The following is a 15,231-nucleotide window of genomic DNA, read 5'->3' as shown; positions in this document are numbered from 1 at the left end:
CATTTCTACCGAATCTATTAGTGTTCCTAGGAAGGGTACCCTTGTGAGTGGGGACAGAGAACTCTTTTTGATGTTCACCTTCCACCCGTGAGACCTTAGAAAGGCCAATACAATCTCCATGTGAGCCTTGGCTCTGTGAAAAGACGGCGCCTGAATTAAGATGTCGTAAAAATAAGGCGCCACTGCTATGCCCCGCGGTCTTAGAACCGCCAGAAGGGAACCTAGCACCTTTGTGAAAATTCTGGGAGCAGTGGCTAAAGCGAATGGAAGAGCCACGAACTGGTAATGCTTGTCTAGAAAAGCGAACCGGAGGAACTGATGATGATCTTTGTGGATTGGGATATGCAGGTACGCATCCTTTAGATCCACGGTAGTCATATATTGACCTTCCTGGATCATAGGTAAGATTGTCCGAATGGTCTCCATCTTGAATGATGGGACTCTGAGGAATCTGTTTAGAATTTTTAGATCCAGGATTGGTCTGAAAGTTCCTTCTTTTTTGGGAACCACAAACAGGTTTGAGTAAAAACCCAGTCCTTGTTCTGCAATTGGAACTGGGTATATCACTCCCATCGTATGTAGATCTTCTACACAGCGTAAGAACGCCTCTTTCTTTGTCTGGTCTCTAGACAAACAAGAAATGTGGAACCTTCCTCTTGGAGGGGAGTCCTTGAATTCTAGAAGATATCCCTGGGTAACAATCTCTAAAGCCCAGGGATCGTGAACATCTCTTGCCCAGGCCTGAGCGAAGAGAGAAAGTCTGCCCCCTACTAGATCCGGTCCCGGATCGGGGGCTACTCCTTCATGCTGTCTTGGTAGCAGCTGCAGGCTTTTTGGCCTGTTTACCCTTGTTCCAGCCCTGGTAAGGCTTCCAGGTTGCCTTGGGCTGTGAAGCGTTGCCCTCTTGCTTTGTAGAGTTGTAGAGGCTGAAGCGGGACCGCTCCTGAAATTACGAAAGGAACGAAAATTAGCTTTGTTTTTAGCCTTAAAAGGCTTGTCCTGGGGGAAGAGCATGGCCTTTTCCCCCGGTGATTTCTGAAATAATCTCTTTCAATTATGGCCCGAAAAGGGTCTTTCCCTTGAAAGGGATATTTAACAATTTGGATTTTGACGACACATCGGCCGACCATGACTTGAGCCAAAGCGCTCTGCGCGCCATAATGGCGAAACCTGAATTTTTTGCCGCTAACTTAGCTAATTGCAAAGCGGCATCTGTGATAAAAGAATTAGCCAGCTTTAGAGCCTTAATTCTATCCATAATTTCGTCATATGAGGTCTCCGTCTGGAGCAACTCCTCCAGCGCCTCAAACCAGAAAGCCGCTGCAGTAGTTACAGGAATAATGCAGGCAATAGGTTGGAGAAGAAAAACTTGTTGAACAAAAATTTTCTTAAGTAAACCTAACTTTTTATCCATAGGATCTTTAAAAGCACAACTGTCTTCAATTGGTATGGTTGTGCGTTTAGCAAGTGTAGAAACAGCCCCCTCTACCTTAGGGACCGTCTGCCACGAGTTCCGCCTGGGGTCAGTTATGGGGAACATTTTCTTAAAAATAGGGGGGGGGGGAACAAAAAGGGACACCTGGTCTATCCCACTCCCTAGTAACAATATCCGCAACCCTCATAGGGATCAGAAACGCATCAGTGTATACAGGGACCTCTAGGTACTTGTCCATTTTACACAACTTCTCTGGGACCACCATAGGGTCACAATCATCCAGAGTAGCTAATACCTCCCTGAGCAAAACGTGGAGGTGTTCTAGTTTAAATTTAAACGCTAATGAATCTGACTCTGCCTGATGAGAAACCTTTCCTGAATCGGAAATTTCTCCCTCAGACATCAAATCCCTCACCTCCACTTCAGAGCGTTGTGAGGGCACATCAGATAAGGCTACCAAAGCTTCAGACTGCTCATAATCTGTTCTTAAAACAGAGCTATCGCGCTTTGCAGGAAAAACTGGCAGTTTGGATAGAAAGGCAGCAAGGGAATTATCCATGACTGTCGCCAGTTGTTGTAATGTAATAGGGGCAGACGCACTAGAGGTATTAGGCATCGCTTGAGTGGGCGTAACTGGTTGTGACACATGGGGAGAGGTAGACGGACTATCCTCATTACCTTCAGTCTGAGAATCATCTTGGGCCACATTTTTAAGTGCAACAATATGATCTTTAAAGTGTATAGACATATTAGTGCAATTGGGACACATTCTGAGAGGGGGTTCCACCATGGCTTCTAAACACATTGAACAAGGACTTTCCTGAGTGTCAGACATGTTTAACAGACTAGTAGCATACACAAGCAGGCTTGGAAAACACTTTAATCAAAATAAAAAACACAATTTGAAAAAACGTTACTATGCCTTTAAGAAATAAAAAGAGCACACAATTTTACAAAACAGTGAAAAATGCAGCAATCCTTTTGAAATTTTCACAGTATGTACCTAAGGCTTTAATATGATTGCACCACAATTTGCAGAACAATTAATCCCTTAATGCCCAAACCGGAGCAGCCTAAAGCCAGCAACGGGTTAAATAACTACAGCACCTTGCCACAGCTTACTGCTGTGGCCCTACCTGCCCTTAGGGATCAGTTTTGGGGGAAAAAAGCTTCTTTTAGGTCCTCAATCAGCAGCTGGACCCTCCATGTGAAGCAGCATGAACTGTCTTTCAATTCTAACTGCGCATCTGAGGCGCAAAATTAGGCCCCTCCCACTCCACTTCGGAGTTGTGAGGCCTACAAAAATCACTTCCAAGTGACTAAATTTTTGCCATGTGGATAATAACCCCAGAAAAACAGTCCAAAGTGCTTAAAAAAGTGTCTCTAACGAGTATTTCTTAAACAAATAATCGATTGCCCTGAATTAGTGTCAACCAGCCTAATTAGCCCTGTTATGTAAGCATTCAATTCTTTACTAAGTCTCAGAACATAGCTTACCCTCCCCACATGGGGATCTTGTCAGTCTTCTAGCATTATCTCAGTCTTGTCTAGAAATAAATGACTGAACATACCTCATTGCAGTCAAGCTTGCAAACTGTTCCCCCCAACTGAAGTTTTCTGGTACTCCTCAGTCCTGTGTGGGAACAGCAGTGGATTTTAGTTACAACATGCTAAAATCATTTTCCTCTCAGCAGAAATCTTCATCACTTTTCTGCTAGAGAGTAAATAGTACAAACCGGTACCATTTAAAAATAACAAACTTTTGATTGAAGATATAAAACTACAATTCTAACACCACATTCACTTTACCCTCCCGTAGAGAGACCCTAGTGCTTAGAGCCGGCAAAGAAAATGACTGGGGGGTGGAGCTAGAGGGGGAGCTATATGGACAGCTCTGCTGTGTGCTCTCTTTGCCACTTCCTGTGGGGAATGAGAATATCCCACAAGTAATAGATGAATCCGTGGACTGGATACACCTTGCAAGAGAAAGTTTATCTTCTGAGAAACAGTGTTTCTAAATCATCAAGTTAAAGGTTTCTATTCATGATCAGTATGGTAAACTCTTTCATAACAAGTAGTCAGTTATTTGTTAAAGTGAATGTCAATTTTGATACTAAAGTGCCCGTTTTTTAAAAATTCGATTAAAACCAGGGGCACTTTAATTCATCAAAATTTACATCTCACTCCTGTTGTGAAAAAAAAACAGAATTTATGTTTACCTGATAAATTACTTTCTCCAACGGTGTGTCCGGTCCACGGCGTCATCCTTACTTGTGGGATATTCTCTTCCCCAACAGGAAATGGCAAAGAGCCCAGCAAAGCTGGTCACATGATCCCTCCTAGGCTCCGCCTACCCCAGTCATTCGACCGACGTTAAGGAGGAATATTTGCATAGGAGAAACCATATGGTACCGTGGTGACTGTAGTTAAAGAAAATAAATTATCAGACCTGATTAAAAAAACCAGGGCGGGCCGTGGACCGGACACACCGTTGGAGAAAGTAATTTATCAGGTAAACATAAATTCTGTTTTCTCCAACATAGGTGTGTCCGGTCCACGGCGTCATCCTTACTTGTGGGAACCAATACCAAAGCTTTAGGACACGGATGAAGGGAGGGAGCAAATCAGGTCACCTAAATGGAAGGCACCACGGCTTGCAAAACCTTTCTCCCAAAAATAGCCTCAGAAGAAGCAAAAGTATCAAACTTGTAAAATTTGGTAAAAGTGTGCAGTGAAGACCAAGTCGCTGCCCTACATATCTGATCAACAGAAGCCTCGTTCTTGAAGGCCCATGTGGAAGCCACAGCCCTAGTGGAATGAGCTGTGATTCTTTCGGGAGGCTGCCGTCCGGCAGTCTCGTAAGCCAATCTGATGATGCTTTTAATCCAAAAAGAGAGAGAGGTAGAAGTTGCTTTTTGCCCTCTCCTTTTACCGGAATAAACAACAAACAAGGAAGATGTTTGTCTAAAATCCTTTGTAGCATCTAAATAGAATTTTAGAGCGCGAACAACATCCAAATTGTGCAACAAACGTTCCTTCTTTGAAACTGGTTTCGGACACAGAGAAGGTACGATAATCTCCTGGTTAATGTTTTTATTAGAAACAACTTTTGGAAGAAAACCAGGTTTAGTACGTAAAACCACCTTATCTGCATGGAACACCAGATAAGGAGGAGAACACTGCAGAGCAGATAATTCTGAAACTCTTCTAGCAGAAGAAATTGCAACTAAAAACAAAACTTTCCAAGATAATATCTTAATATCAACGGAATGCAAGGGTTCAAACGGAACCCCCTGAAGAACTGAAAGAACTAAATTGAGACTCCAAGGAGGAGTCAAAGGTTTGTAAACAGGCTTAATTCTAACCAGAGCCTGAACAAAGGCTTGAACATCTGGCACAGCGGCCAGCTTTTTGTGAAGTAACACAGACAAGGCAGAAATCTGTCCCTTCAGGGAACTTGCAGATAGTCCTTTGTCCAATCCTTCTTGAAGGAAGGATAGAATCCTAGGAATCTTAACCTTGTCCCAAGGGAATCCTTTAGATTCACACCAACAGATATATTTTTTCCAAATTTTGTGGTAAATCTTTCTAGTTACAGGCTTTCTGGCCTGAACAAGAGTATCGATAACAGAATCTGAGAACCCTCGCTTCGATAAGATCAAGCGTTCAATCTCCAAGCAGTCAGCTGGAGTGAAACCAGATTCGGATGTTCGAACGGACCCTGAACAAGAAGGTCTCGTCTCAAAGGTAGCTTCCAAGGTGGAGCCGATGACATATTCACCAGATCTGCATACCAAGTCCTGCGTGGCCACGCAGGAGCTATCAAGATCACCGACGCCCTCTCCTGATTGATCCTGGCTACCAGCCTGGGGATGAGAGGAAACGGCGGGAACACATAAGCTAGTTTGAAGGTCCAAGGTGCTACTAGTGCATCCACTAGAGCCGCCTTGGGATCCCTGGATCTGGACCCGTAGCAAGGAACTTTGAAGTTCTGACGAGAGGCCATCAGATCCATGTCTGGAATGCCCCACAGCTGAGTGACTTGGGCAAAGATTTCCGGATGGAGTTCCCACTCCCCCGGATGCAATGTCTGACGACTCAGAAAATCCGCTTCCCAATTTTCCACTCCTGGGATGTGGATAGCAGACAGGTGGCAGGAGTGAGACTCCGCCCATAGAATGATTTTGGTCACTTCTTCCATCGCCAGGGAACTCCTTGTTCCCCCCTGATGGTTGATGTACGCAACAGTTGTCATGTTGTCTGATTGAAACCGTATGAACTTGGCCCTCGCTAGCTGAGGCCAAGCCTTGAGAGCATTGAATATCGCTCTCAGTTCCAGAATATTTATCGGTAACAGAGATTCTTCCCGAGACCAAAGACCCTGAGCTTTCAGGGATCCCCAGACCGCGCCCCAGCCCATCAGACTGGCGTCGGTCGTGACAATGACCCACTCTGGTCTGCGGAATGTCATCCCTCGTGACAGGTTGTCCAGGGACAGCCACCAACGGAGTGAGTCTCTGGTCCTCTGATTTACTTGTATCTTCGGAGACAAGTCTGTATAGTCCCCATTCCACTGACTGAGCATGCACAGTTGTAATGGTCTTAGATGAATGCGCGCAAAAGGAACTATGTCCATTGCCGCTACCATCAACCCGATCACTTCCATGCACTGAGCTATGGAAGGAAGAGGAACGGAATGAAGTATCCGACAAGAGTCTAGAAGCTTTGTTTTTCTGGCCTCTGTCAGAAAAATCCTCATTTCTAAGGAGTCTATTATTGTTCCCAAGAAGGGAACCCTTGTTGACGGAGATAGAGAACTCTTTTCCACGTTCACTTTCCATCCGTGAGATCTGAGAAAGGCCAGGACAATGTCCGTGTGAGCCTTTGCTTGAGGAAGGGACGACGCTTGAATTAGAATGTCGTCCAAGTAAGGTACTACAGCAATGCCCCTTGGTCTTAGCACAGCTAGAAGGGACCCTAGTACCTTTGTGAAAATCCTTGGAGCAGTGGCTAATCCGAAAGGAAGCGCCACGAACTGGTAATGTTTGTCCAGGAATGCGAACCTCAGGAACCGATGATGTTCCTTGTGGATAGGAATATGTAGATACGCATCCTTTAAATCCACCGTGGTCATGAATTGACCTTCCTGGATGGAAGGAAGAATAGTTCGAATGGTTTCCATCTTGAACGATGGAACCTTGAGAAACTTGTTTAAGATCTTGAGATCTAAGATTGGTCTGAACGTTCCCTCTTTTTTGGGAACTATGAACAGATTGGAGTAGAACCCTATCCCTTGTTCTCTTAATGGAACAGGATGAATCACTCCCATTTTTAACAGGTCTTCTACACAATGTAAGAATGCCTGTCTTTTTATATGGTCTGAAGACAACTGAGACCTGTGGAACCTCCCCCTTGGGGGAAGTCCCTTGAATTCCAGAAGATAACCTTGGGAGACTATTTCTAGCGCCCAAGGATCCAGAACATCTCTTGCCCAAGCCTGAGCGAAGAGAGAGAGTCTGCCCCCCACCAGATCCGGTCCCGGATCGGGGGCCAACATTTCATGCTGTCTTGGTAGCAGTGGCAGGTTTCTTGGCCTGCTTACCCTTGTTCCAGCCTTGCATTGGTCTCCAAGCTGGCTTGGCTTGAGAAGTATTACCCTCTTGCTTAGAGGACGTAGCACTTTGGGCTGGTCCGTTTCTACGAAAGGGACGAAAATTAGGTTTATTTTTTGCCTTGAAAGGCCGATCCTGAGGAAGGGCGTGGCCCTTACCCCCAGTGATATCAGAGATAATCTCTTTCAAGTCAGGGCCAAACAGCGTTTTCCCCTTGAAAGGAATGTTAAGTAGCTTGTTCTTGGAAGACGCATCAGCCGACCAAGATTTCAACCAAAGCGCTCTGCGCGCCACAATAGCAAACCCAGAATTCTTAGCCGCTAAACTAGCCAATTGCAAAGTGGCGTCTAGGGTGAAAGAATTAGCCAATTTGAGAGCATTGATTCTGTCCATAATCTCCTCATAAGGAGGAGAATCACTATCGACCGCCTTTATCAGCTCATCGAACCAGAAACATGCGGCTGTAGCGACAGGGACAATGCATGAAATTGGTTGTAGAAGGTAACCCTGCTGAACAAACATCTTTTTAAGCAAACCTTCTAATTTTTTATCCATAGGATCTTTGAAAGCACAACTATCCTCTATGGGTATAGTGGTGCGTTTGTTTAAAGTGGAAACCGCTCCCTCGACCTTGGGGACTGTCTGCCATAAGTCCTTTCTGGGGTCGACCATAGGAAACAATTTTTTAAATATGGGGGGAGGGACGAAAGGAATACCGGGCCTTTCCCATTCTTTATTAACAATGTCCGCCACCCGCTTGGGTATAGGAAAAGCTTCTGGGAGCCCCGGCACCTCTAGGAACTTGTCCATTTTACATAGTTTCTCTGGGATGACCAACTTGTCACAATCATCCAGAGTGGATAATACCTCCTTAAGCAGAATGCGGAGATGTTCCAACTTAAATTTAAATGCAATCACATCAGGTTCAGCTTGTTGAGAAATGTTCCCTGAATCAGTAATTTCTCCCTCAGACAAAACCTCCCTGGCCCCATCAGACTGGGTTGGGGGCCCTTCAGAAATATTGTTATCAGCGTCGTCATGCTCTTCAGTATCTAAAACAGAGCAGTCGCGCTTACGCTGATAAGGGTTCATTTTGGCTAAAATGTTTTTGACAGAATTATCCATTACAGCCGTTAATTGTTGCATAGTAAGGAGTATTGGCGCGCTAGATGTACTAGGGGCCTCCTGAGTGGGCAAGACTCGTGTAGACGAAGGAGGGAATGATGCAGTACCATGCTTACTCCCCTCACTTGAGGAATCATCTTGGGCATCATTGTCATTGTCACATAAATCACATTTATTTAAATGAATAGGAATTCTGGCTTCCCCACATTCAGAACACAGTCTATCTGGTAGTTCAGACATGTTAAACAGGCATAAACTTGATAACAAAGTACAAAAAACGTTTTAAAATAAAACCGTTACTGTCACTTTAAATTTTAAACTGAACACACTTTATTACTGCAATTGCGAAAAAACATGAAGGAATTGTTCAAAATTCACCAAATTTTCACCACAGTGTCTTAAAGCCTTAAAAGTATTGCACACCAAATTTGGAAGCTTTAACCCTTAAAATAACGGAACCGGAGCCGTTTTGAACTTTAACCCCTTTACAGTCCCTGGTATCTGCTTTGCTGAGACCCAACCAAGCCCCAAGGGGAATACGATACCAAATGACGCCTTCAGAAAGTCTTTTCTAAGTATCAGAGCTCCTCTCACATGCGACTGCATGCCATGCCTCTCAAAAACAAGTGCGCAACACCGGCGCGAAAAACAGAATTTATGTTTACCTGATAAATTTCTTTCTCCAACGGTGTGTCCGGTCCACGGCGTCATCCTTACTTGTGGGATATTCTCTTCCCCAACAGGAAATGGCAAAGAGCCCAGCAAAGCTGGTCACATGATCCCTCCTAGGCTCCGCCTACCCCAGTCATTCGACCGACGTTAAGGAGGAATATTTGCATAGGAGAAACCATATGGTACCGTGGTGACTGTAGTTAAAGAAAATAAAATATCAGACCTGATTAAAAAAACCAGGGCGGGCCGTGGACCGGACACACCGTTGGAGAAAGAAATTTATCAGGTAAACATAAATTCTGTTTTCTCCAACATAGGTGTGTCCGGTCCACGGCGTCATCCTTACTTGTGGGAACCAATACCAAAGCTTTAGGACACGGATGAAGGGAGGGAGCAAATCAGGTCACCTAAATGGAAGGCACCACGGCTTGCAAAACCTTTCTCCCAAAAATAGCCTCAGAAGAAGCAAAAGTATCAAACTTGTAAAATTTGGTAAAAGTGTGCAGTGAAGACCAAGTCGCTGCCCTACATATCTGATCAACAGAAGCCTCGTTCTTGAAGGCCCATGTGGAAGCCACAGCCCTAGTGGAATGAGCTGTGATTCTTTCGGGAGGCTGCCGTCCGGCAGTCTCGTAAGCCAATCTGATGATGCTTTTAATCCAAAAAGAGAGAGAGGTAGAAGTTGCTTTTTGACCTCTCCTTTTACCTGAATAAACAACAAACAAGGAAGATGTTTGTCTAAAATCCTTTGTAGCATCTAAATAGAATTTTAGAGCGCGAACAACATCCAAATTGTGCAACAAACGTTCCTTCTTTGAAACTGGCTTTGGACACAGAGAAGGTACGATAATCTCCTGGTTAATGTTTTTGTTAGAAACAACTTTTGGAAGAAAACCAGGTTTAGTACGTAAAACCACCTTATCTGCATGGAACACCAGATAAGGAGGAGAACACTGCAGAGCAGATAATTCTGAGACTCTTCTAGCAGAAGAAATCGCAACTAAAAACAAAACTTTCCAAGATAATAACTTAATATCAACGGAATGTAAGGGTTCAAACGGAACCCCCTGAAGAACTGAAAGAACTAAATTGAGACTCCAAGGAGGAGTCAAAGGTTTGTAAACAGGCTTGATTCTAACCAGAGCCTGAACAAAGGCTTGAACATCTGGCACAGCTGCCAGCTTTTTGTGAAGTAATACCGACAAGGCAGAAATCTGTCCCTTCAGGGAACTAGCAGATAATCCTTTGTCCAATCCTTCTTGAAGGAAGGATAGAATCCTAGGAATCTTAACCTTGTCCCAAGGGAATCCTTTAGATTCACACCAACAGATATATTTTTTCCAAATTTTGTGGTAAATCTTTCTAGTCACAGGCTTTCTGGCCTGAACAAGAGTATCGATAACAGAATCTGAGAATCCTCGCTTCGATAAAATCAAGCGTTCAATCTCCAAGCAGTCAGCTGGAGTGAAACCAGATTCGGATGTTCGAACGGACCCTGAACAAGAAGGTCTCGTCTCAAAGGTAGCTTCCAAGGTGGAGCCGATGACATATTCACCAGATCTGCATACCAAGTCCTGCGTGGCCACGCAGGAGCTATCAAGATCACCGACGCCCTCTCCTGCTTGATCCTGGCTATCAGCCTGGGGATGAGAGGAAATGGCGGGAACACATAAGCTAGTTTGAAGGTCCAAGGTGCTACTAGTGCATCCACTAGAGCCGCCTTGGGATCCCTGGATCTGGCCCCGTAGCAAGGAACTTTGAAGTTCTGACGAGAGGCCATCAGATCCATGTCTGGAATGCCCCACAGGTGAGTGACTTGGGCAAAGATTTCCGGATGGAGTTCCCACTCCCCCGGATGCAATGTCTGCCGACTCAGAAAATCCGCTTCCCAATTTTCCACTCCTGGGATGTGGATAGCAGACAGGTGGCAGGAGTGAGACTCCGCCCAAAGAATAATTTTGGTTACTTCTTCCATCGCTAGGGAACTTCTTGTTCCCCCCTGATGGTTGATGTACGCAACAGTCGTCATGTTGTCTGATTGAAACCGTATGAACCTGGTCCTCGCAAGCTGGGGCCAGGCCTGGAGAGCATTGAATATCGCTCTCAGTTCCAGAATATTTATCGGTAGAAGAGATTCTTCCCGAGACCAAAGACCCTGAGCTTTCAGGGATCCCCAGACCGCGCCCCAGCCTATCAGACTGGCGTCGGTCGTGACAATGACCCACTCTGGTCTGTGGAACATCATCCCTTGAGACAGATTGTCCAGGGACAGCCACCAACGGAGTGAGTCTCTGGTCCTCTGATTTACTTGTATCTTCGGAGACAAGTCTGTATAGTCCCCATTCCACTGACTGAGCATGCACAGTTGTAATGGTCTTAGATGAATGCGCGCAAAAGGAACTATGTCCATCGCCGCCACCATCAAACCGATCACTTCCATGCACTGAGCTATGGAAGGAAGAGGAACGGAATGAAGTATCCGACAAGAGTCCAGAAGCTTTGTTTTTCTGGCCTCTGTTAGAAAGATCCTCATTTCTAAGGAGTCTATAATTGTTCCCAAGAAGGGAACCCTTGTTGACGGGGATAGAGAACTCTTTTCCACGTTCACTTTCCAGCCGTGAGATCTGAGAAAGGCCAGGACAATGTCCGTGTGAGCCTTTGCTTGAGGAAGGGACGACGCTTGAATCAGAATGTCGTCCAGGTAAGGTACTACTGCAATGCCCCTTGGTCTTAGCACCGCTAGAAGGGACCCTAGTACCTTTGTGAAAATCCTTGGAGCAGTGGCTAATCCGAAAGGAAGCGCCACGAACTGGTAATGTTTGTCCAGGAATGCAAACCTTAGGAACCGATGATGTTCCTTGTGGATAGGAATATGTAGATACGCATCCTTTAAATCCACCGTGGTCATGAATTGACCTTCCTGGATGGAAGGAAGGATAGTTCGAATGGTTTCCATCTTGAACGATGGGACCTTGAGAAATTTGTTTAAGATCTTGAGATCTAGGATTGGTCTGAACGTTCCCTCTTTTTTGGGAACTATGAACAGATTGGAGTAGAACCCCATCCCTTGTTCTCTTAATGGAACAGGATGAATCACTCCCACTTTTAACAGGTCTTCTACACAATGTAAGAACGCCTGTCTTTTTATGTGGTCTGAAGACAACTGCGACCTGTGGAACCTCCCCCTTGGGGGAAGTCCCTTGAATTCCAGAAGATAACCCTGGGAGACTATTTCTAGCGCCCAAGGATCCAGAACATCTCTTGCCCAAGCCTGAGCGAAGAGAGAGAGTCTGCCCCCCACCAGATCCGGTCCCGGATCGGGGGCCAATATTTCATGCTGTCTTGGTAGCAGTGGCAGGTTTCTTGGCCTGCTTTCCCTTGTTCCAGCCTTGCATTGGTCTCCAAGCTGGCTTGGCCTGAGAAGTATTACCCTCTTGCTTAGAGGACGTAGCACCTTGGGCTGGTCCGTTTTTACGAAAGGGACGAAAATTAGGTCTATTTTTTGCCTTGAAAGGCCGATCCTGAGGAAGGGCGTGGCCCTTACCCCCAGTGATATCAGAGATAATCTCTTTCAAGTCAGGACCAAACAACGTTTTCCCCTTGAAAGGAATGTTTAGTAGCTTGTTCTTGGAAGACGCATCAGCCGACCAAGATTTCAACCAAAGCGCTCTGCGCGCCACAATAGCAAACCCAGAGTTCTTAGCCGCTAACTTAGCCAATTGCAAAGAGGCGTCTAGAGTGAAAGAATTAGCCAATTTGAGAGCATTGATTCTGTCCATAATCTCCTCATAAGGAGGAGAGTCACTATCGAGCACCTTAAGCAGTTCATCAAACCAGAAATATGCGGCAGTAGTGACAGGGACAATGCATGAAATGGGTTGTAGAAGGTAACCCTGCTGAACAAACATCTTTTTAAGCAAACCTTCTAATTTTTTATCCATAGGATCTTTGAAAGCACAACTATCCTCTATTGGAATAGTGGTGCGTTTGTTTAAAGTAGAAACCGCTCCCTCGACCTTGGGGACTGACTGCCATAAGTCCTTTCTGGGGTCGACCATAGGAAACAATTTTTTAAATATGGGGGGAGGGACGAAAGGAATACCGGGCCTTTCCCATTCTTTATTAACCATGTCCGCCACCCGCTTGGGTATAGGAAAAGCTTCTGGGAGCCCCGGCACCTCTAGGAACTTGTCCATTTTACATAGTTTCTCTGGGATGACTAAATTTTCACAATCATCCAGAGTGGATAATACCTCCTTAAGCAAAATGCGGAGATGTTCCAATTTAAATTTAAATGTAATCACATCAGATTCAGCCTGCTGAGAAATGTTCCCTAAATCAGTAATTTCTCCCTCAGACAAAACCTCCCTGGCCCCCTCAGATTGGGTTAGGGGCCCTTCAGAGATATTAATATCAGCGTCGTCATGCTCTTCAGTAACTAAAACAGAGCAGCCACGCTTACGCTGACAAGGGTTCATTTTGGCTAAAATGTTTTTGACAGAATTATCCATTACAGCCGTTAATTGTTGCATAGTAAGGAGTATTGGCGCGCTAGATGTACTAGGGGCCTCCTGAGTGGGCAAGACTCGTGTAGACGAAGGAGGGAATGATGCAGTACCATGCTTACTCCCCTCACTTGAGGAATCATCTTGGGCATCATTGTCATTATCACATAAATCACATTTATTTAAATGAATAGGAATTCTGGCTTCCCCACATTCAGAACACAGTCTATCTGGTAGTTCAGACATGTTAAACAGGCATAAACTTGATCAGAAAGTACAAAAAACGTTTTAAAATAAAACCGTTACTGTCACTTTAAATTTTAAACTGAACACACTTTATTACTGCAATTGCGAAAAAACATGAAGGAATTGTTCAAAATTCACCAAATTTTCACCACAGCGTCTTAAAGCCTTGAAAATATTGCACACCAATTTTGGAAGCTTTAACCCTTAAAATAACGGAACCGGAGCCGTTTTAAGCTTTAAACCCCTTTACAGTCCCTGGTATCTGCTTTGCTGAGACCCAACCAAACCCAAAGGGGAATACGATACCAAATGACGCCTTCAGAAGTCTTTTCTAAGTATCAGAGCTCCTCTCACATGCGACTGCATGCCATGCCTCTCAAAAACAAGTGCGCAACACCGGCGCGAAAATGAGACTCTGCCTATGCTTGGGGAAAGCCCCTAAAGAATAAGGTGTCTAAAACAGTGCCTGCCGATATTATTATATCAAAATACCCAGATAAAATGATTCCTCAAGGCTAAATATGTGTTAATAATCAATCGATTTAGCCCAGAAAAAGTCTACAGTTTAAATAAGCCCTTGTGAAGCCCTTATTTACAATCGTAATAAACATGGCTTACCGGATCCCATAGGGAAAATGACAGCTTCCAGCATTACATCGTCTTGTTAGAATGTGTCATACCTCAAGCAGCAAGAGACTGCAAACTGTTCCCCCAACTGAAGTTAATTGCTCTCAACAGTCCTGTGTGGAACAGCCATGGATTTTAGTTACGGTTGCTAAAATCATTTTCCTCATACAAACAGAATTCTTCATCTCTTTTCTGTTTCTGAGTAAATAGTACGTACCAGCACTATTTGAAAATAACAAACTCTTGATTGAATAATGAAAAACTACAGTTAAACACTAAAAAACTCTAAGCCATCTCCGTGGAGATGTTGCCTGTACAACGGCAAAGAGAATGACTGGGGTAGGCGGAGCCTAGGAGGGATCATGTGACCAGCTTTGCTGGGCTCTTTGCCATTTCCTGTTGGGGAAGAGAATATCCCACAAGTAAGGATGACGCCGTGGACCGGACACACCTATGTTGGAGAAATGAGGCTCTGCCTATGCTTTGGGAAAGCCCCTAAAGAATAAGGTGTCTAAAACAGTGCCTGCCGATATTATTATATCAAAATACCCAGATAAAATGATTCCTCAAGGCTAAATATGTGTTAATAATGAATCGATTTAGCCCAGAAAAAGTCCACAGTCTTAATAAGCCCTTTTTGAAGCCCTTATTTACGATCGTAATAAACATGGCTTACCGGATCCCATAGGGAAAATGACAGCTTCCAGCATTACATCGTCTTGTTAGAATGTGTCATACCTCAAGCAGCAAAAGTCTGCTCACTGTTCCCCCAACTGAAGTTAATTGCTCTCAACAGTCCTGTGTGGAACAGCCATGGATTTTAGTGACGGTTGCTAAAATCATTTTCCTCATACAAACAGAAATCTTCATCTCTTTTCTGTTTCTGAGTAAATAGTACATACCAGCACTATTTTAAAATAACAAACTCTTGATTGAATAATAAAAACTACAGTTAAACACTAAAAAACTCTAAGCCATCTCCGTGGAGATGTTGCCTGTACAACGGCAA

At 44.5% G+C, this 15,231-nt stretch overlaps 1 protein-coding gene across 4 annotated transcripts in view; it reads right to left on the bottom strand.

The window, feature by feature from the left end:
* The window catches only part of LOC128645632 (ras-related protein Rab-5B), a 207,745-nt gene that overhangs the window by 118,537 nt on the left and 73,977 nt on the right, over positions 1-15,231 (bottom strand). The window lies entirely within an intron of this gene.

Source organism: Bombina bombina, chromosome 1, assembly GCF_027579735.1.
Source record: "Bombina bombina isolate aBomBom1 chromosome 1, aBomBom1.pri, whole genome shotgun sequence".
Lineage (NCBI taxonomy): Eukaryota > Metazoa > Chordata > Amphibia > Anura > Bombinatoridae > Bombina > Bombina bombina.
Note: the sequence above shows the minus strand (reverse complement) of the source record. Positions and strands in the feature narration are given on the sequence as shown.